This window comes from Podarcis gaigeae (assembly GCF_964106915.1).
Source record: "Podarcis gaigeae genome assembly, chromosome: 16".
In the NCBI taxonomy this organism is placed as follows: Eukaryota; Metazoa; Chordata; class Lepidosauria; order Squamata; family Lacertidae; genus Podarcis; species Podarcis gaigeae.
Genome location: NC_139693.1, coordinates 30,867,354 through 30,889,326, shown reverse-complemented (window position 1 = coordinate 30,889,326; position 21,973 = coordinate 30,867,354). Strand labels below are relative to the sequence as shown.

The 21,973-nt window shown below is 44.9% G+C and overlaps 1 protein-coding gene across 23 annotated transcripts in view; it reads left to right on the top strand.

Annotated features, from left to right (window-relative positions):
• The window catches only part of ARVCF (ARVCF delta catenin family member), a 589,425-nt gene that overhangs the window by 239,346 nt on the left and 328,106 nt on the right, over positions 1–21,973 (top strand). For all 23 annotated transcript variants that reach the window (XM_083717050.1, XM_083717047.1, XM_083717021.1 and 20 more), the window contains exon 3: positions 5,845–5,925. The gene's annotated coding sequence lies outside the window, so the exon portion shown is untranslated. The remainder of the gene's footprint in view (positions 1–5,844; positions 5,926–21,973) is intronic.

Sequence of the window (21,973 nt, the reverse complement as noted above, 5' to 3'; positions counted from 1 at the left end):
ACTTTGGCCACCTCATGAGAAGAGAAGACTCCCTAGAAAAGACCCTGATGTTGGGAAAGATGGAAGGCACAAGGAGAAGGGGACAACAGAGGACGAGATGGTTGGACAGTGTTCTCAAAGATAGAAACGTGAGTTTGACCAAACTGCGGGAGGCAGTGGAAGACAGAGGTGCCTGGCATGCTCTGGTCCATGGGGTCACGAAGAGTCGGACACCACTAAATGACTAAACAACAACAGTTTGGGTTTTATTACATGTTAGGCACACAGCATCTCCTCCCTGAAGTGAAGGCCCAAGACAGGTGTTGATCATCATGTGAGCTGCGCACAGGTGGGCTGTAGTGAGCGAGCTACCACCATTCCTGTGGAGCCTCTTTTTATTTAGACAAATATGCAAGCCAGGCAAATACATTTTTGGGCTGTCACATTTACACATCTTCCGTCCCGAAATCGTGGGGTGGTACAAAGTTATTTTGGCACCTGTTCCACAGCATCATTTTCCCCTTGCACAATGTATGATGAATGGAGACAAAGGTCTCAGGGAAAAACTTACAGACAGGACACCGCTGACTCTGAGACCGCAAAAGGTCAGACATAGGGGACGATGTTCTAGACAGCCATGACTTGTCTGAGGGAGAGTTTTCCCTGCACCCCAGGGTCACGCGTGCAGGCAGATTGTGGCTGCCTGCTGGTGGGGAAGTGTGCTCCCTCCGGACCCCACTCCCCACTCCGTGATATCCCTACACCTCCCCTTTTCTATTTTGCTCTTCTTCAGGTCATCAAAATGGACAGCAGCCAGGAATGGGAAAAAAGGCCACAGTATAATCAGCTTCATGCAATGTGGGAATCTCAACCAAATCATACATGACAGATGGCCACCCAACTTCTGCTTAAAAACCTCCAAGGAAGGAGAGTCCGTCACTTCTAATTCGAGTTTGTTCCACTGCCAAACAGTAGACGTTCTTCCTGATGTTTAGTCTGAATCTCCTTTCTTGTATCTATAGGTTTTGGAGGAGCAGAAAACAAACTTTGTCTATCTTCCATGTGACAGCCCTTTAGATATTTGAAGATGGCTGGCCTATCTCCTCTTAGTCTCCTTTTTTCCAGGCTAAACATACACACTTCCCTCAACCATTCCTCATATGGTTTAGTTTCCAGACCCTTGATCATCTTGGTCGCCCTCCTCTGCACACATTCCAGCTTGCCAATATCCTGCTTAAACTGTGACACCCAGACCTGGACACACTACTCTTGGTGTGGCCTGAGGAAGGAAGAATAGAGCAATTCTATGACTTCCTTTGATTGGGAGACTAGACTTCTGTTAGTGCAGCCTATTACAGCACTAGATTTTGATGCTGCATCACACTATTGACTCATGTTCAGCTCGTGGTCTACTAAGACCCCTAGATCCTTCTCACATGTACTACTGACAAGCCAGGTGTCCCCCAGCTTCCATTTGTGCATCTGGTTCTTCCTGTCTAAGTGTAGAACCTTACCTTTGACCCTGTTGAAATTCTTTTTGTTAGTTTTTGCCCAGTTCTCCAATCCCTTTAGGGCCATCTTGAATTTTGTCCTCAGCAGCATTGCCTACCCCCACCCAGTTTGGCTAGCCTTCTCCTTTGTGAATCTGTCTAATCCTATCTTAAAGCCATTCAATTTGGTGAGCATCAGCACACCTTGCAGGGTGGTGAATTTTATAATTTAACTCTTACACCTTTAAACACTGTTGGAAATATACTTTTTTGGGGGGTCTGTCCTAAACCCTCCAACATACAGCTTCATTGGATGTCACTGACTTCTTTTTAATCCCCCCCATTTTAATATTCTTTATTGATTAAAAATTGCATGTCTATGCAAACATTATGTACTATCTCTTAACAGTTTGAAAAAAGAAAATTATATAAAATAGAAAATTTATAAAGAAAGAAAAAAATTAAAAATAAAGAAGTAACAAAGAATTAAAAAAGACAAAGAATTAAAAAAGACAGAGTACATCGTAAAAGTACTCATCGACGCAACCCTTCCCACCCTTCTCATTACACTGTTTGCTATAACATTCTTTTTTACACAGGTTTCCATTATATATTATCATTTCTTTCTGCTTTGTATACATTCCTTTGATCTTTTTTTTTACAAATATCACTCATTCTGCTAACATGGAGTTATTTGTACAATAACGTTTTACATAATTCTACAATATTATCCATTCTCTAGTTGTTTTCTGTTTCGCTATTCCTCTAACTGATCCCGTCAGTTCTGCTAATTGTAGATATTCTAACATGAGTATCTGCCAATCTGTAATCTCTGAGAGCGTTCCATTTTTCCAATTCCTTGCTATAAGGGATGTCACTGACCTCTAATGTTAAGAGAGAAGACTATCAGTGTCTACTAGCGATGGTGGCCATGCTCTGCTTCCACAGTTGGAGGCGGTGATGCGTCTGAATACCAGTTGTTGGAAACCGCAGAAGGGGAAAGTGCTTCTTGTGCTCAGGTTCTGCTTGCATGTTTACCACAGGCATCTGGTTGGCAACTGTGAAAACAGAGGGTGCTGAAGTAGATGGGCCATTCTCAGCCATCTCTTCTCAAGGCTAAACAAACCCAACTCCCTCCATCATCTCTAATACGTCTTGGTTTCCAAAGACTTTAGCATCCCTTTATCTTTTCTTCTGCCATTTCAACCTTCTTTCTTTGGCGATCACTCATAGCCAAATAATAATAATAATAATAATAATAATAATAATAATAATAATGATAATGATAATAATAATTTATTTATAGCCTGCCCATCTGGCTGGGCCTCCCCAGCCACTCTGGGCGGCTTCCAACACAATAGTAAAATACAGTAATGTATCAAACATTAAAAGCTTCCCTAAAGAGGGCTGCCTTCAGATGTCTTCTAAAAATCTGGTAGTTGTTATTCTCTTTGACATCTGGTGGGAGGCCATTCCACAGGGTGGGTGCCACTACCGAGAAGGCCCCCTGCTTGGTTCCTTGTAACTTCGCTTCTCGCAGCGAGGGAATCACCAGAAGGCCCTCAGCGCTGGACCTCATTGGCCGGGTAGAATGATGGGGATGGAGATGCTCCTTCAGATATACTGGACCAAGGCCGTATAGGGCTTTAAAGGTCAGCACCAACACTTTGAATTGTGCTCAGAAACGTACTGGGAGTCAATGTAGGTCTTTCAAGACCGGTGTTACGTGGTCTCGGTGGCTGCTCCCAGTCACCAGTCTAGCTGCTGCATTCTGGATTAGTTGTAGTTTCCGGGTCACCTTCAAAGGTAGCCCCACATAGTAAGATCGTCATCCATAAACACAGTTTTAACAGTGGGTCCGTAAGTGACTGTGGAGGCCATTCTGGATCCACACTTCCTTCCAAACTGAAAAATGGAAATGCTGGTGGTTAACAAAAGAGGTTTAAAGACTCTCTCAAGGCAAATCTTTAAAAATGTAGTATAAACACTGACAACTGGGAAACAGTGGCCTGCGAGCACTCCAGTTGGAGAACAGCCTTTACCAAAGGTGTCATGGGCTTTGAAGATTCTTGAACTCAGGATGAAACGTGCTAAGAGGAAGGCACGCTTGGCAAACTCTCACTATGATCAACTCCTTCCTGGAAACCTATGTCCCCACTGTGCCATTTTGATTTCCCACCTTTGGCTGCAATGACATCATTACCACCTACAATTCCCTTTCTAGGGACCTTTTCGATAAACCTTTTGATGTTGGTGAAACCAACACGAAGACTGCGGTTATCAAAACCAAAGGCTGTGTGTATAGAAGGGAGAAGAGAGGGGAGAGGAAACGAAGAATGCCCCCCATGATTCAGAGGCTGACTAGTGTATTAAACGTTGGTGTTTATATAGTGCTTTTGAGAATACACGTAGGCTGTTGCGATGGGTAGAAGGACCAGAAAGATGAACGGAATCAAAAGGAACATTAAGTGAATCTGAAGGCTAATGAGATTTCCCTCCAAACTTGTTCCAACATCAGAGAACTCCATTCTTTGCTGTAGAAGGAAATTATGCGGAGACATTTCAGAGAGGATCCTAGTAGAAGAGACAGTTTGATTGCTGGACATGCTCCTCAGCCAGGGCATCAAGATCGTTTAGCCTTTTCATTGGCAATATGTGTCAATTATACCTTTCCCTTAAATTCTGAGAAGGCTCTTTTTCACTTCGTTTGCCTGCTCCCCTCTGATGATGTGCTGGGAAACTAGAGTAGTTCAGGGGGAAAGTTACACTCAGTGCTGACTGACAAAGCACTCATTACGGCTCTATTAGGCATTGCCCAAGGGTGGCTTGTGGCCTGGGCTTCTTCATTAAGAAACCGCCCCAGACTCTGCAACCCAAGCCAATTATGCAGACATGGCAAGGTGGATTGACTGAGTGAAGTGTTCTAACTTGAGATGGATTCGCAAGTGTTTTGTGTTAGTTTTATCTTCCTGGATTTCCACCGGGATCAGCCTTGCCGAGGCCTGGCGATTATTGGTTTGGAGTGATGCGGAGGTGGGCTTTTTCACTGGTGTCGCTACTTTTATGGAAAGCTCTCCCTGCCGAAATACAAGAGAATGCACATCTGAATTGGCATTCTGCCAGCTTTTGAAAGCACACCTGCTTGTATGGGCATTCCCCTGATCTTTTGACCTGAGCATACTGTTTTAATTGCTGTGTTGTTCTAATTGACATGTTTCATTGCATTTTTTTTAAAAATTCTTTTTATTAATTTTCATTTAAATAACCAAAATTAAACAAATCAATAACACCATTTCATTGCATATTTCATTGCATATTTTAAATGACAGATGTTTACAGCCATACCTCAGAAGTCGAACGGAATCTGTTCCGGAAGTCTGTTTGACTTCCAAAACATTCGGAAACCAAGGCACGGCTTCCGATTGGTTGCAGAAAGCTCCTGCAGCCAATCGGAAGCTGCGGGATCTGAGCCAGACATTTGGGTTCCAAAGAACATTCACAAACTGGAACACTCACTTCCGGGTTTGTGGCGTTCAGGAGCCAAAACATTCAACTCATAAGGCGTTCCAGAACCAAGGTACGACTGTATTTTTTAATGCCTGTGTAACTGATTTTTATGCTTGTAAATAACTTAGAAGTCTATTTTGGCATTGGCTAGTATATAACATATTTTTCGTTCTACAAGACGCACCAGACCATAAGACGCACCTAGTTTCTGGAGGAGGAAAACAAGAAAAAAAAATATTCTGAATCCCAGAAGCCAGAACAGGAAGAGGGATCACTGCGCAGCGAAAGCAGTGATCCCTCTTGCTGTTCTGGCTCCTGGGATAGCTGCGCAGCCTGCATTCGCTCCATAAGACGCACACTCATTTCCCCTTTTTAGGAGGGAAAAAGTGAGTCTTATAGAGCAAAAAATACGATATATATATATATATATAGAGAGAGAGAGAATGGCTAGTTTGTTTACATGCTCATACACTCCTCTCCTGGGTAGCAAGGAACATTATCAGAAGGACACGTTCTAGGCAGGCATAAATAGTCAAGGAACGTACCAAGCAGGGCTGGTGAAAGGTGTGACCCCCGAGAGTCCAAAGGGTCAAATAGACAGACCTGGAGGGCAACATTTGGCCTCTGAGCCTGACGCTCCCTACCCTGGATCACATTGGTTCTTAACCTGTGAGAAATCTCCCCAGCATCCAGGATAGGCACAATGAAAGAAATCCTTTGTTCTATCTCTCCCACGCAGCGTTGTGGTTTTGTTTTTCTGTGAAAGTTATGCTAAAAGCTTAGGATCTTCTATTGTGGAACTTTTGTAAACATATTCATTCCCTTTGCGTTGTTGTGTTATTGAAGGTGTCTTTCTTTTCCTTGACAGTTTTCATCAAACTAGGAATTCCCTTGGCTTAATATCAAGCAGGAGGATTCAGCTATAAGGAGAAGAGCCTTCAGAAAAGAGGTATTGAATTCCTGCACTTGATTCCATTCTCTGTTCCTCCTGTGATGCTCTGTTCCTTTGATATTACATAAAAAAACCTTTTTTTAATTCACAGAAGTCCTTGCTGCTTCCTGTGTTCTGATTAATTCTTGCTGTAATTAATTGGATTCCCCATTTGCTGCTAATCATCAGCCTGAAATGTGTGGTGTGTGTTGCTGCTGCTGATTCTCCATTGTGAATGGAAGGCTGGGATGGGCTGAGATGGAAGGGCCGGGCTTGAGAGCTTTGAGATATAATGTCAGAAACTTGACTTTTCCAGCAGGACTGGAAATTTGCTGGGTGGCTGTGAAATGCAACAAGGCAAAACGAGCTTTTTGCTAGCAAAATTAGCATTCCAAAGTATTATTCGAGCTTCACTTTTCCGTGCCATTCGTGGGGAAGGGCTGTCTGTTGCTCAGTGATAGAACATCAACCTTGCTGGAGAGCAATTGTCTTCTCTCCTTAGCAATCACTCGTAGCTGAGTAAGATTGTCTTCCATAAACACAGTTTTAAAAGTGAGTCTGTAAGTGACTGTGGAGGCCAATTCTGGATCCACACGTCCTTCCACAGTGGGGACAGAGGTTTCTGGTCGTGAGTTGATCACGGTGAGGGTTTGTCAAGCGTGCCTTCCTCTTAGCACGTTTCTCCCTTGTGTCTTGAGTTTGAGTGTCTTCAAAGCCCATGACACCTTTGGTAAAGGCTGCTCTCCATTTGGAGCGCTCGCAGGTCAGTGTTTCCCAGTTGTCGGTGTTTATACTATATTTTTAAAAATTTGCCTTGAGAGAGTCTTTGAACCTCTTTTGCTGACCACCAGCATCACGCTTTCCATTTTTAAGTTCGGAATAGAGTAGTTGCTTTGGAAGACAATAATTGGGCATCCATCACTGGTGATCTTTGCTTCTTCTAGTACACCGGCATTAGTTCACCTGTCTTCCCAGGTGATGTGTAATATTTTTTGGAGACACCGTTGATGGAATCTTTCAAGGAGTTGGTCCACATTTCACAAGCACACAATGGTACAATAGCTTTGTAAACAAGCATTTTGGTTTCCCTGAGAATGTCCCGGTCCTCAAACACTCAGACAATGTTGAGCTGGGTGGACCAGTGATTTGACCCAGCGTAATGATGTTCACCTTTCTACACCATCACTTGCAGGGCTGGCCCACTCATGAGGCCTCTCCCCATATAACCCAGACCCTGTGGTTATCCTCTAAGGCCCTTTGTTGTGTGCCCCTTCCACAAGAGGTCTGGATGGTGGCAACACGAGAACAGGCCTTTTCTGTGGTGTCTCCCTGCTTGTACGATGTTCTCTCCAGGGAGGCTTCCCTTTTGCCTTCATTACATATCTTCAGGCGCCAGGCAAAAACATCCCTCTTCTTCCAGGCCTTTGGCTAATTAAACAATCTATGACCTTTTAAGCTGCTTGTGGGGAGAGGGGTTATTGTTTTTGTTTGTTATTATGGTATGCATTTTTGTGTTTTCATATTGTAAACCCCCCTGTATAAAAAATTCATAAATCATAATACTGAATTAAATGTGCTCAATCTGCTTTTGACAAGGGACACTGTGGTTGAATAGTGACTTTTTTTTTAAGCCCTTGCAGAGAATCTAATGCAAAGCTAGTTCTTATTCGTTTCCTTAAAAGTGAGAGAGAGAGAAAGAGAGAGAGTCTTGCTCTCTGCATCACATTTTGTGTGCAGCTGGATTTAGTCCTTATTTCAGCAGCTTTCAGTCATTTATTTCTGATTTCCGGAAATAGTTCCTTTTGCTTCTCAAAACAACCCAAATCAAATTTTGTACATCAGTGCTACTAAGCTCTTCCCATTGTTACCACTGAATGTCTCCGATTTGGCACCAAAGTTGGCAAGGATCTGCCATCTACACAAATGTTTATTTTAAATTAGACTTTGCCTGTCCTCATCCTTGGAATTCTGCCTTGCAAAGTTTCTTCATATTTTGCCCCTTCCTACTCTCCTCCCTCTCCAATCCTTTAATCTCATTTCATTTCTTTGTTGCTCTGCTTTAATGGGCAATTCTGCTCTCATAAATAGAAATGTTCAATGGTATTCTGCTGCAATTCAATACAGTTGTGTTTTTCGACTGGAAAGTTTTTTATCAAAAGGTTGGGTACTGCTTTATGCTGCTCCTGCATAGGATAAAGGGATGGAGTTCATTTTGTCCTAAGCACTTTGATCCTGTTGTGTACAGCTCTCTGGTTTATGTAGACTTCTGTTTAAAGAAAAAACAAGTTTTTCATTACGGCTAAAAGCTATTCATGTTTTGAGCAGTCCGGGATCTGGGGTTTAAGAGTGAGAGATATTTATTTTAAAATGTTTTATGAGGTTAGATAGTTAAAAAAAGTATAAAGTCTTTCTTTTCCTGTTTCTAAGCAATAAGCAACAACAGAGTAGTTGTCTCTGGTTAAAAAAAAGAAAAGAAAAGGTAAAGGACCCCTGGATGGTTAAGTCCAGTCAAAGGCGACTGTGGGGTTTTTTGCTTTCAGGCCGAGGGAGCTGGCCTTTGTCCACAGACAGCTTTCCGGGTCATGTGGCCAGCATGACTAAACACCTTCTGGCGCAATGACGGAAACCAGAGTGCATGGAAATGCCGTTTACCTTCCTGCCACAGTGGTACCTATTTATCTATTTTGGGTGCTTTGTTCTCTCGTGATTTTAGGCTGAGATCTCGTACAAAAAAGGTGTCCACGATCTCACACAGTGCCCCAAAATGTGTGGTTTTGGGTGCCATGCCCCCCAAGAAACATTTCCCCCCAGATCTGTGGTCTCATGTGGGTCATGGGACTCATGCAGGATTTCAGATCTGGAAGATGGTGTCTCATATTTGGGCTGAATCATGTTGGAGGATATGCTACAACTCCCATTAGACCCTGTCTGGAAAAGAAATAGCAAAAAAGGCATATATCTTTAGAGACAATATGCATAGTCCCTGGAGAATGTCCATATTGCCCAGAGAATGTGCGAAATGCTATTAGGGCCTGTTGAGGATTATGCATATTGAGTGGGAAATGTGAACAGTTCCTTCTTCATGGAAAGATAATGTGCACAGTTTCTATGCGACCTGGTGAATGTGCACAATGACTGGTTATTATGCACATTAACCACTCAGATTACATTCCTCTGAAAGAGAAGTCTGTGCAAACTTGTTTTGAAAGTAGCCTACAGTACAAAAGCAATGTTTGCATTGTGGTGCACACTTTTGCTTCTGGTCCTCCTAACCACTGGAATGCGGCCCCCAAATGGTTACTCAGAAGGAAATGCAGCCCCTGAGCTGGGAAAGGTTCCCAAATCTTGGACTAAAGAAAAGTCTTGATATTGGTGGACTCCAGCTCCCACCAACCCCAGTGAGCTTGGCCAATGGTGAGGGATGATGGGAGTTGTGTGCAGCCTTTGGCGGCACACCTTGGCTAGAGTGCCACCATGCCTAAGCCTATATCTCGTGCTTCCTGCTCACTTCCGGAGCTGCAGGTGAATGCTAACTGCATCAACCCCGAAATAGAGCTCGTTTGTATGCATGGAGCCTCATAAAGCCTTTTTCTGGCTGCACAAATGTCTCCGGCGTAACAGGCGTAGGCTGCAAAGCTATTTTGGGCTTCTCTTGAGCACCTGCTGTGCTTTGCTTCACGGCAGGTGTGGGGCATTTTCCTAGCCTGGGAGAGAGTCGTCATAGCCTGTTGTCTCAGTCAGCCTGGTTCTTTGGACCAGAATTGCAATGATCCGCTCTGAGTTCAGAGGTGTTTTCCATGTACCTTGGAAATGTAGGAAGCTGTACCTTATATTGAGTCAGACCATTCAGGGGCAGAGGAAGTGGGGTGCGGTGGGTGCGGTCCACCCCGGGTGTCACCGCTGAGTGGGGTGGGGTGACAAAATGCCGGGCAGCACTCAACGTAGGGCCTGCAGCGTGCCAGAGCCATGTGTCTCTCCTGGGAGAGACAGGGTGGCTTGGGTGCATGTTGGCTCTGCGCTGCCCAAACAGTCCACCCACTGCCTCCCCCCCCCAGCTGTAGGGCAGCTAAGTGGGAGGAGGTAGGCAGACTCCAGAGGCCCCATGGTGTGCCCACCCTATGGGCGGCTTGCCCCACCCCAGGCGCCCGAGCAGCTTCCTCCGCCGCTAGACCATTGGGCCCATCAAGCTTAGTGTTGCCAATTCTGACATTCCCCAGTGAAAATACGGACATCCTATTCAACAACAACAACAACAACAATAATTTTTGTACCCCATCCATCTGGGCAGCTTCCAACATATATAAAAACATAATAAAACATTAAACATTTAAAAAAACCTTCCCTATACAGGGCTGCCTTCAGATGTCTTCTAAAGGTTGTGCAGTTACTTATCTCCTTGGCTCGAGGGTCGCATAACTCCATACCCTCCAACATTTCTCCGGTGGAAATAGGGTTGTCCTAAGGAAAAGCGGAACATTCTGGGATCAAACCAGAAACTGGGATGGCTTCTGTAAATCTGGGACTAAAACAGGGACACTCAGAGGGTTTCTGGCAGGGAATCTCTCCCAGTCCTAACTGGAGATGCCGGGGATTGAACTTGGACCCTTCTGCATGCCAAGCAGATACCCTACCACTGAGCTACTTCCCTCCCTCAGGGGCTGTAGCTTTGTTGTTGCTGTTTAGTCATTTAGTCGTGTCCGATTCTTTGTGACCCCCTGGACCAGAGCACGCCAGGCACTTCTGTCTTCCACTGCCTCCTGCAGTTTGGTCAAACTCATGCTGGTAGCTTCAAGAACACTGTCCAACCATCTCATCCTCTGTCGTCCCCTTCTCCTTGTGCCCTTCATTTCCCCAAAATCAGGGTCTTTTCCAGGAAGTCTTCTCTTCTCTTCTCATGAGGCGGTCAAAGTATTGGAGCCTCAGCTTCAGGATCTGTCTTTCCAGTGAACACTCAGGGCTGATTTCCTTCAGAATGGATGGTTTGTTCTTCTTGCAGTCCATGGGACTCTCAAGAGTCTCCTCCAGCACCATAATTCAAAAGCATCAATTCTTCGGCGATCAGCCTTCTTTATGGTCCAGCTCTCACTTCCATACATCACTACTGGGAAAACCATAGCTTTAACTATACAGACCTTTGTCGGCAAGGAGATGTCTCTGCTTTTTAAGATGCTGTCTAGGTTTGCCATCGCTTTTCTCCCAAGAAGCAGGCGTCTTTTCATTTCGTGACTGCTGTCTCGGCTGTAGCTTTAGCTTCACTTAAATACCTGCCCCGCCATAAGGAGGCAGCAGAATGTTGGGGCTGGGCTTGGAAGAGCGCATGATGAGCCTAAGCCAAGACTGCTTGGTTTCTCCCACCCTAGAGTCGCGAAGTTAATTGGCGGCTCTTGGGATTCCACTGCCGATGCTCCTAGTCAGGCGGCGACGCTCTGAAGCAGGAGGCAACAAAGACAGTTCTGTTTGGCAGCCTTGCCCAAGACATTTCCGTGCCAGAATCCATCACTTGGGATGATGGGCCTCTGTGAGAGTCGTCATTAAAATGTATCTGTTTTCCCTTGCCTTTGAATGAAGAGACTGATTATTCCCGACATCCAGTGAGACCCAGTGAATTTGCTTCTCGCAGATATTGCTTATTTGTGCTCTGAGATGGGTTGCCTTGCTTTTTCTTGCATTAGAGAGGACTTTTCCTCCGGAGTTTCTCCCCGCTCCAAGGGCAGGAGATTGATATTCATTTTTTTAAAATATATATATATTTATTAAGATTTTTAAACATAAATGCAAAAATAATGAACAATGTAACATATATCATAACATAATTTCTTAACTTCTTTGGACTCCCTCACGTCTCCCGCTCCCACTTGCATCGTTGTCAATTCTTGCCCGCAATTTATCATCTTGTTTACATTCTTGTGTCCCGTTCATTTAGAATATAATCTAATAATTCTCCCAAAGGTTTGGCCATTTGGCCTCCATATTGGGTCTTTTTCGGGCCTTAGCTTCCAGCGGTGAAAGCCACCTTGGAGTTTTATTTTCCAATAAGTCTTTATATTTTGTCCAGACATTAAACACTGCTTTTCTGACAATATGGTTCTTAAAGGCCTTATTGATCTTAACCTTGTCATACCATAAGTATGCATGCCAACCAAAAGCATTGTTAAAACCTTCCAGATCCAGAACGTCAGTGTCCTCGAGAAGTAGCCAGTCTTTTAGCCAGCAGAAAGCTGCGGCCTCATAGTACAGCTTTAGGTCTGGCAGGGCAAAGCCCCCTCTTTCTTTCGCATCAGTTAATATCTTAAACTTAATTCTGGGCTTTTTGCCCTGCCAGACAAACTTAGAGATGTCTCTCTGCCACTTCCGGAAGCACTCCGTCTTGTCCACAATCTGTAGTGTTTGAAACAAAAACAACATTTTTGGCAATACATTCATCTTAATAGCAGCAATTCGGCCTAACAAAGAAAGTTTCAATTTTGTCCAACTGTCTAAGTCTCTCTTAATTTCGGACCAGCATTTTTCATAGTTATCCTTAAAAAGACTCAGATTTTTTGCTGTTATGTTTACCCCTAGGTACTTTACTTTTTTAACCACAGTTAGTTCTGTCTCTCTCTGAAACCGTTCTGACTCTGAATCTGTCAAATTTTTTTCCCAACACCTTAGTTTTCTGTTTGTTTAATTTAAATCCCGCCACCCGACCAAAGTCTTGAATCAGTTGTAATACTCTTTTCGTACTAGATTCTGGCTCCTGCAGGGTCAAAACTAGGTCATCTGCAAAAGCTTTAAGTTTGTATTGTTTCTCTCCGACCTGGAGATTGATATTCAAAGTCTGAGGCTAGAATTGATGGAATTCAATCGATATGGAAGTGAACCTTCTTGAGCTTTGTGCATAATGTTTCCAGGGTGGGAACAGGAAGGCGAGGAGGAAGAATAAAGTCATGTTTTCAATGGCTGCGTTTGGATTATCAAATAATGCAGAGATGTGGAACCTCCAGCCAGGGGGTGGGGGACAAACGCAGCACTCAAGACTGCTTTTTCTGGCCCTTGAGGCTCTCCTCAGGCCACAGCCATCACTAGTCCTGTTTTATGGCCCACTTTGCTCTTTTTGCCTGGCTGGAATGTGTCGCTGAACTCTAATAATGCCTCTTTCTTGCCTGAATGGAGGACACAGGTGTGGAAACTACCCTACTGAACAAACAGGAAAAAATAATAATTTACTGCTCTATTTACATTTGCTATTCTGTCCACTTTGGCCTCTCCTACCACTGGTATCTGGCCCCCAGAATGTTGCCTAGCAAGGAATGTGGCGCTTGAGCTGAAGTTTTCTTGCCCCTGATATATTGGCTTAATAAGCTGAGATACAAATGAGCCTTTCCTTTTGTTTATGAACTGGGAAACATTGGATAATGACTGGACGTCCATGGCTTCAAATCCTAGCCTGACTTGGTCCAATGGATCAGCCATTAAGGGAAACCATAGTGAACTGAAGACTTCCTGGCATGATCCTCATCTGACAGCTGTACTTTCCTAGTTCAGACTCCACTGACCGTGGGTCATCTGGAAGGGAGATGAATGGGGCCTTTGGATTCAGGACATCGCATCTTCTGGAGGCTGTAGGGGGCCACAGTGTCCGTCCCCCAGCTCTCAAGGTACCCTTTTAAATTCCACCAGTTTCCTCTATGCCTGAGGGCATTGTGGGAAATGATGGTTCACAGCTGCCTGCCATCACTACCTGGTATGCCTGGGGACAAGTCCACCAGTGTAGGAGGACTCCTGCTAGAATTGATTCTGCAAGGGGGCTCTTCAAACCTGGAGCCAATCCCTGCCTGGCCTGTTACCCAATATTTGATCCTGCTGCAATTTGGTAGGGAAAGTAGCTGTTCCTCAGGGTTGTAGGGCTTCAGAACAGGGTTTTCCAAATGGGTCTCCAGCTGTTGTTGGACTACAACTCCCATCATCCCTGACTGTTGCTCCTGCTAGCTAGGCATGATGGGAGTTGTAGTCCAACAACAGCTGGGGATCCATGTTTGGGAAACTCTGATCTAGAAAGAAGTAACTGAATGTTGAAACTGGACATTGGGAAGATTCAGGGTGGATGAAAGTGGGTCTTCTTCACACAGTGCATGGTTAACCTATGACATTTGCTGTCACAAGATGTAATCATGGCCACCAGCTTGGATGGCTTTAGAAGAGGATCAGATAGATTCATGGCGGATAAGGCTCTTAGCGGCTACTAGCCATGACACCTGCCATTTATGATTACAGTCGTACCTCAGAAGTCGAATGCCTTGCGAGTTGAACGTTTTGGCTCCCAAACGCTCCAAACCCGGAAGTGGTTGTTCCGGTTTGTGAACGTTCTTTGGATCCTGAATATCTGTCGTGGCTTCCGATTGGCTGCAGGAGCTTCCTGTAGCCGATCAGAGGCTGTGCCTTGGTTCCCAAATGTTTGAAAGGCGAATGGACTTCCAGAATGCATTCCGTTCGACTTCCGAAGTACGACTGTTTTTATTTCAACAATTTGCATTCCGCTTAATCACAGCCATCTCTAAGTGGTATGCATGAGACCCAATACAATAAGACTAAATATGAGTTGAAATTATAAAATCAGAATTCAGTTAAGAAGTCTTCAGGAAATGTCAGACATTCAGCAGCAAAGGGGCCTGTTTGACTTCAACTGGGAGGAAGTCGCACAAACTGGACCCATAGGACTGAAAACACTTGGAATAGAAGCTGTGCATCCAAGCCATGGGAGGACCACTAATAATTATTCCCCCAAAGAAATCAGGGATCAGAATGCAAATAATCAAGTCATCCCTGAGTTATCCTGGACCCAAGCTGTGAAAGGCTTTGTAAATTAACGCAAGAATTTCGAACCTGGCCTGGTAGCATATGCACAGCCAGTGCAAGCATTTCAATAAATTCTACCTCCAGTCTTATATGCAGGAAGCCTCTGAATACCAGTTGCTGTGAATCACCAGTGGGGAGATTGCTGTTGCACCCAGGTCCTGCTGGTGGGCTTTGAAGAAGCAACTTGTTGGCTGCAGTGAGAACAGGATGTTGGACCAGATGGGTCACAGGCCTGATCCAGCAGGGCTCCTCACTGGTTCTCATAAGAGTAGGCAGTTGGAGGATGGATGGCAGCTAACAGATTGAGGTTGAATCCTGACAAGACAGAAGTACTGTTTTTTGGGGAAAGGAGGCGGGCAGGTGTGGAGGATTCCCTGGTCCTGAATGGGGTAACTGTGCCCCTGAAGGACCAGGTGCACAGCCTGGGAATCATTCTGGACTCACAGCTGTCCGTGGAGGCACAGGTCAATTCTGTATCCAGGGCAGCTGTCTACCAGCTCCATCTGGTACGCAGGCTGAGTCCCTATCTGCCTGCGGACAGTGGTGCATGCTCTGGTTATCTCCCGCTTGGACTACTGCAACGCGCTCTATGTGGGGCTACCTTTGAAGGTGACCCAGAAACTACAACTAATCCAGAACACGGCAGCTAGACTGGTGACTGGGAGCGGCCGCTGAGACCATATAACACCGGTCTTGAAAGACCTACATTGGCTCCCAGTACGTTTCTGAGCACAATTCGAAGTGTTGGTGCTGACCTTTAAAGCCCTAAATGGCCTCGGTCCAGTATATCTGAAAGAGTGCCTCCACCCCCATCGTTCTACCTGGACACTGAGGTCCAGCACCGAGGGCCTTCTGGCGGTTCCCTCACTGCGAGAAGCCAAGTTACAGGGAACCAGGCAGAGGGCCTTCTTGGGAGTGGCGCCCTCCCTGTGGAACGCCCTCCCACCAGATGTCAAAGAGAACAATAACTACCAGACTTTTAGAAGACATCTAAAGGCAGCCCTGTTTAGGGTAGCTTTTAATGTTTGATATATTACAGTATTTTAATATTTTTTTTGAAGCTGCCCAGAGTGGCTGGGGAAGCCCAGCCAGATGGGCGGGGTTTAAATAATAAATTATTATTATTATAGGAGAGTTTGCAGAGAGGAGGAACTGCATGAATAATGTGTGCATTTCTCTCTAAGCCCTTGAGAAATCCCATGCAATAAGCTTGTTTTGAATTCCATACAATACTTTATTCCTTCTCTCTCGCAGTAAGAATTTGTTCACAGCAGAAAGGGGGGGGGGAACACAACCCCTAAACCAATAACCCACCACATGACAGATATTAATTGTTTGATTCAGGCATATCCATTTTGCTTTAATGCGTTTATTCGTGTTACTCCCTCAAAGCGGGAATGAACGTTGTTCTCATAAATCCAGAGAGACAGAAAGAGAAAAAAACATGCCCCGAAGTCATACAAACATTTTTGGGGTTGCAGAAATGGAGCTACACAGTGGTGTGTTTGCATGTGTCTATTATTTTTTTTAAAACCGCCCGAAAATGAAATAAACAGACCCGCAAAAGCTTTCCTCCACACTCCAATCTCTAGACCTAATTAGCTCTCTGCAATATGGCACCTTCCCAAACATAAAGGCAGAGAAGTCTCCCAATAGCCTGAATTCAAATTATTTGACTGGGCTAATTGACATGTAAAACAACCAATCCCTCTGCCTCTTTTTGCTCATCCAGCCAGCGGCAGATCTTCCCCATGAATTCAAATCCATGTCAGTGATTAATCACATGGCTAGACGGTGCGTTTTAGATCGGAGCATTAAGTCTCTCTGTGTTCTCAGTGTCTATGCAATACTATTTATAGCATCAATTAACTCCTCATCTTTGGAATATGCCGTTTGACACATCTGTTACAGAGCCCACACAGATACTCGGCTGTGTGCACAAACTCCCTATTGTTCCCATCAGGGCTTTGTTACGGCCGGGACCCACCCAGACATTGACACTGGGATTGTTTTCTTTCCTCTCCTGAAGCCTCAGGGCTCAATTCTATAATCGGAGTACAAAGAATCAAGAAATCATTGCCATAACCTTCTAACTTGCCATCAAGGCCCAAACCGATAATCTCTGGAGTTAATCCAAAATCACTCATTCATAACTACATTGGATTGCTTTGCTTGGGCTCCTGGTTCTGGGTGTCACATTGAGGAAGGACTTTGAGGTCCTCCAGACAAGCATTTGTCTTGTTTCGCTTGCACAAGGCTTAAATTGAGGTTAGACTGTGTTGGGGATATCACTGAGCACCTGTTTTGATTTGTTTGTGGAGTGGTTAGACGCCAGTGAGCATTCATCCTGCACCTGTCCCTATTTGCTTGCACTGTGTTTCTTCTTCCATGAATCATTTGTTCACCTCACGCTTTTCACTGCATTTTGCTGCCACTTTCCAAACTGTGTTAAATAAGTTGGAGTTTGTGCTGGTCCCGGGGGCTAACCGAGAGGCGAGGTCCGAGTCCAGTCTGAGGTCGATGGTGCAGTATAGAGGCTGTCTGTCAAAGCTGTAGCTGGGTCCAAGGCGGGGAGTCGGGTGGGGTCAGGAACTCTGGCAGAAGAGCAGGACAGGGTGCAGGCAGGAACAGGCTAGCAACAACATTGCTCCCACAACCTGGGACTGGGGCTGGCTGGCTTTTATCTGCCCTGAGGCATAGGGTGGCCCCGGTCCACAGGTGACTCGCCTCTCCTGGTCTGGAGGCAAGCACTCCTCCTGTGGGAACTTAGTTCCCTCTGCCTCTCTGCCCTGAGCCTCTGCAGCTCAGGAGAGGCTGGAGGGTTACTGGACCCAGAGGCAACCTCAGCTTCCCCTGATGGGGCCAGAGCAGACTCAGCTGGAGCCCGCACCTGAGGATCCATCACAGGTGAGGATCCTTCAGGCTCAAGCCCCAGCCCCGGCTCAGCTGGTTCTGGAGGCAGGGACTCCTGTGCAGGCTGGGATTCCTCAGGTTCAGCCTCTGAGTCTGAATCCCAGACCATCACAGAGTTCTTGTTATTAAATATACCAAGAAAAAAGCACACCAAGAACTCAGGCCAATGTAAGTTTCAATAGTGGGAGTGGTCCCTACTCGCAAATCAATAGTCAATTGTAACTAAAACTAATCCATTCAAAAGAACTTACTGATTTCTGATCCCTAATTGGATATACATATCCTTATGAGTTTGAGTTTGTAATCTCTATTTGAGTCTGTAATCCTTGTCAGAATACTTACTTTTGAATGGATTAATTTTTGTTACAATTGGCTATTGATTCGCGAGTAGGGACCACTCCCACAAACTGCGACATGTCTTCTTCTTTGTGGCTCTTGGGCAGGCATCCCCAAACTCGGCCCTCCAGCTGTTTTTGGGACTACAATTCCCATCATCCCTGACCCCCTGGTCCTGTTAGCTAGGGATGATGGGAGTTGTAGTCCCAAAACAGCTGGAGGGCAAACTTTGGGGATGCCTGCTCTAGAATCACAAGAGCACTTCAATGCACTTTACTTGTCCAGCCTAAATCTGCAGGTTGTGCTTGAATCGCTCCATCAAAAGAGTGACAGCTCAGAGGCACCCATTGACAAACTGCTGTCTGTCTATCGGAGAGCCACCTGGGTAGTGAGACGTCTGGATGCTATGAGCTATGGGGGGTGGCTAGAAGAGTTGAGTATGCCTAACCCGGGGAAGAAAATGTGAAAGGTAGACACAGCTGCTGCCTTCAGCTGTCTTTTGGGGGCTTTTTAGTTTCAAGAAAAGTTGAGTAAGAGGTGACATGATAGAAGCTTATGAAATTATGCATTGCCTGGAGGAAGTAGATAGAGAAAAGTTTTTCTCCCTCTCTCACCACACTAGAATTTGTGGACCTCCAACGAAGCTGAACGCTGGGAGATTTAGAACAGGAGAACAAAAGGTCAATGGGATGGTGGGAGCTGTAGTTGAACAACATAGAGAGAAGCAAAGGTTCCCTAGCCCTGATCTAGACTGAGAGAAAGAGTTATGTATAACTCAACAGCTTGCACACTTCAATTTTTAAAATAAAAATGGTCAAGCTAATAAAAGCATGGTGCTATTGACCCTAAATGTGGTACCCTAAGACTGAAGAGGCAGGATCCAGTTTGGATGGACACTATAACCAAACCATACCTATTGGTTTCTAAAATTCATGTTAGTTTGTTAGTTTGTGTGTGAAGAATCCGTATAACAAAGGGGGGGAAAGATGCAGTGTAGGAATTAACTTGCTAAATAAGAGCCGTGAGAGGTCAGAATAAAAAAGTGAAGCCTATTTCTGTATGGTTCTGTTTTGTGGAATACAGTCGTACCTTGGAAGTCGAACAGAATCCATTCTGGAAGTCCGTTTGACTTCCAAAATGTATGGAAACAGAAGTGCGGCTTCTGATTGGCTGCAGGAAGCTTCTGTAGCCAATCGGAAGCCCCGTTGGACATTCGGCTTCCAAAAATATTTCACAAACCAGAACACTAACACTTGCAGCGTTCGGGAGCCAAAACATTTGAGAACTAAGCTGTTCAAAAACCAAGGTACTCTACTGCCCTCTTATAAATGTCCCTGGCTTAAAGATTTCCTCACTTTGTTATTTGGTTTCAATATTAACAGAGTGGGTATATCCCCCAGTTCCAGTGAAGAAATTTTGTTTTTGTTAGATTATGATGAGGAGGATATGATTTATATAATTGTTTTCGATTCTGATTCCAAATTACAGTTATGCGCCGATCTTCCGATCCAGTTATTTGTACTAATTTGGCTCTGTTTTCTTTTGCAATATGCTTTGGGGTGATGTTGATTAATAAAATAAAACATTTTTTTTTTTAAAAAAAAGGATGCGCTTTCCCAGAAAATAATAGACCACTGAGCAGTAATAATAATGATGGTGACGAACAAACAGCACTGAATTAGCTTAATTGTGTTCTGTTTGTTTGTTTAATAGAGAATGACAAAATTGGGGAACAAATGCATTTTCGCAGATGCTGAGTGCCTTTAATTTTCAGCAGAGCCCTTGAAACATTGTCTTCAGCCTTATTTCAAAATAAGAAGAAAAAATAATAATTACATTTGGATTAGGCGAGAGCCCCAGCACCCTGACTGAGAGAGCTAGTCTGGTGACTATGAAGCGAAGGATATTGGCATGTTGACAGCGCTGAACTGATGGGGAGAGGATTAATGGGGAGCTGGGCCTGATTTATACTTATTTCATGCAGCTCAGAAATGGAGACAAGGAAAACTAGTGAAATTTTTTGGTCTTTTCTTTCGCTGGCGGCAGGAGGGAAAGTCTCTAAATGGCGTGTTGTAAATACCAGGGACTTCAAAATACAGTGGTACCTCTGATTACAAACTTAATTAGTTCTGGAGGTCCGTTCTTAACCTGAAACTGTTTTTAACCTGAGGTACCACTTTAACTAATGGGGCCTCCTACTGCCGCTGCGCCGCCCCCGTGTGATTTCTGTTCTCATCCTGAGGTAAAGTTCTTAATCTGAGGTACTACTTCAGGGTTAGCAGAGTCTGTAACCCGAAGTGTTTGTAACCCGAGGGACCACTGTAAAATGCTGGAGGTTACAACCTTCTTAGAAAGTGGCCTTTGTTAGCCTCGTGGCGCCCCCACCCCCCACGTTTGGGCTGCCACTCTCATCAGTCTGAGGCAAAATGGGGAGGAGTTGGAGGGTTTCAAACCAGAAAGGGAAGGGTGTGCAGGATGAAACCCAGACGTGTGGCTGCCCTAGAGGAACCATGCCAATATCACCTTGCCTGCGCACGTGCCTGCCCCCCCGCCAGATGATGTAGCAATGCTATCCTCAGACTCGGAGGACTCAGTGCGGCAAGAAACCCCCCTCACTTCATCTCAGCAGGAGACAAATCCTTTCCTCCTCAGCAGGAGGAAAGAATTGTCTATCCTCTGCTTGATGATATTCCTCATTTGCTGACTTCTTCTGTGCTAATCTGTCAAAATTTGTAAGCCTCCTTATCGCTTCATTCACTTGCCAGAGCAAGGGGGGGGGGGTCCGTCAGTTCCTCAGAGCACCGTGACATCACTTCCGCTCTGAAAAAGACAACCCTGGGCTTAGATTGCCTGTGTTAACCTCCACAACCCTGCTGGCTTTTAATACATGTATAAAACTGCGACACCCGTCAGATTTGTGGAAGAGATGCAAGCACATGCCTGAAATTTAGGTTTGCCGAACTGAAGTGAATCGAACCACTCTGCTTTGTTTGATTTGACTGGGAATCTGGTTTGATTCCAATGCTGATGTTGCTGGTCTGCTAGTGCAGATCAGTATCTCAGGGCTGATTTCCTTCAGAATGGATAGGTTTGATCTTCTTGCAGTCCATGAGACTCTCAAGAGTCTCCTCCAGCACCAGAATTCAAGAGCATAACTCAAAATCTGTCTATATCTGCATGCAATTCAATGTGTAAATGTGCATGAAGTTCAGCGAGGGAGAGGAGTTTGTGCACAGTTCCTTGGACCTGAACAAAGAATCTAAAGAATGTGGGAGTTTTGGGGGTATATTTATATTGTGAACCACCCTGTGATCTTTGCATGACAGCCGATATAGACATTTAATAAATCATAATAATGGTGTCAGGCTTTCTCCTCATTTCTGCAGCAAGTCTGAGGAAGTTCCATATGCTGTAGGAAACTGATATGTTACTTGTCAGTTTCACCCACACAGTAAAGATGCTTCTCTTAGGAAAGAGGGTGTCAGTTTCACCACTGTTCTTGGTAGCCATTGTGCAAGGAATCACTAGATGAAGCGCAATCAGTGCTGAAAATGAGAGTGATACAGCAAGCTTCCAGCACTACTGTGCACAAAATACATAGGATGACGGCGACATGGAGTTCCCTGTGTAGAGCAATTGATTGTTCAACCGCTCTGGGAATTGTAGCTCTGTGAGAGTGGTGGTGGTCTGCTAACAATTCTCAGCGCCCTTAACAAACTGCAGATCCTAGGTTTCTTTGGTGGACGCTGTGACTATTCAAAGTAGGTAAGGTAAGGTAAAGGACTCCTGGACAGTTAAATCCAGTCAAAGGCAACTATGGGGTTGTGGTGCTCATCTTGCTTTCAGGCCGAGGCGAACCATATCTGGTCTACTGGACCAGGAGCGTACTAATTCCATCTGTACAGTGGAACCAATGGAGTGGTTGCGCCATTTTCAATCTTTGTTCTATGACCAGGAAGCCCAACACTACAAATTATGTATT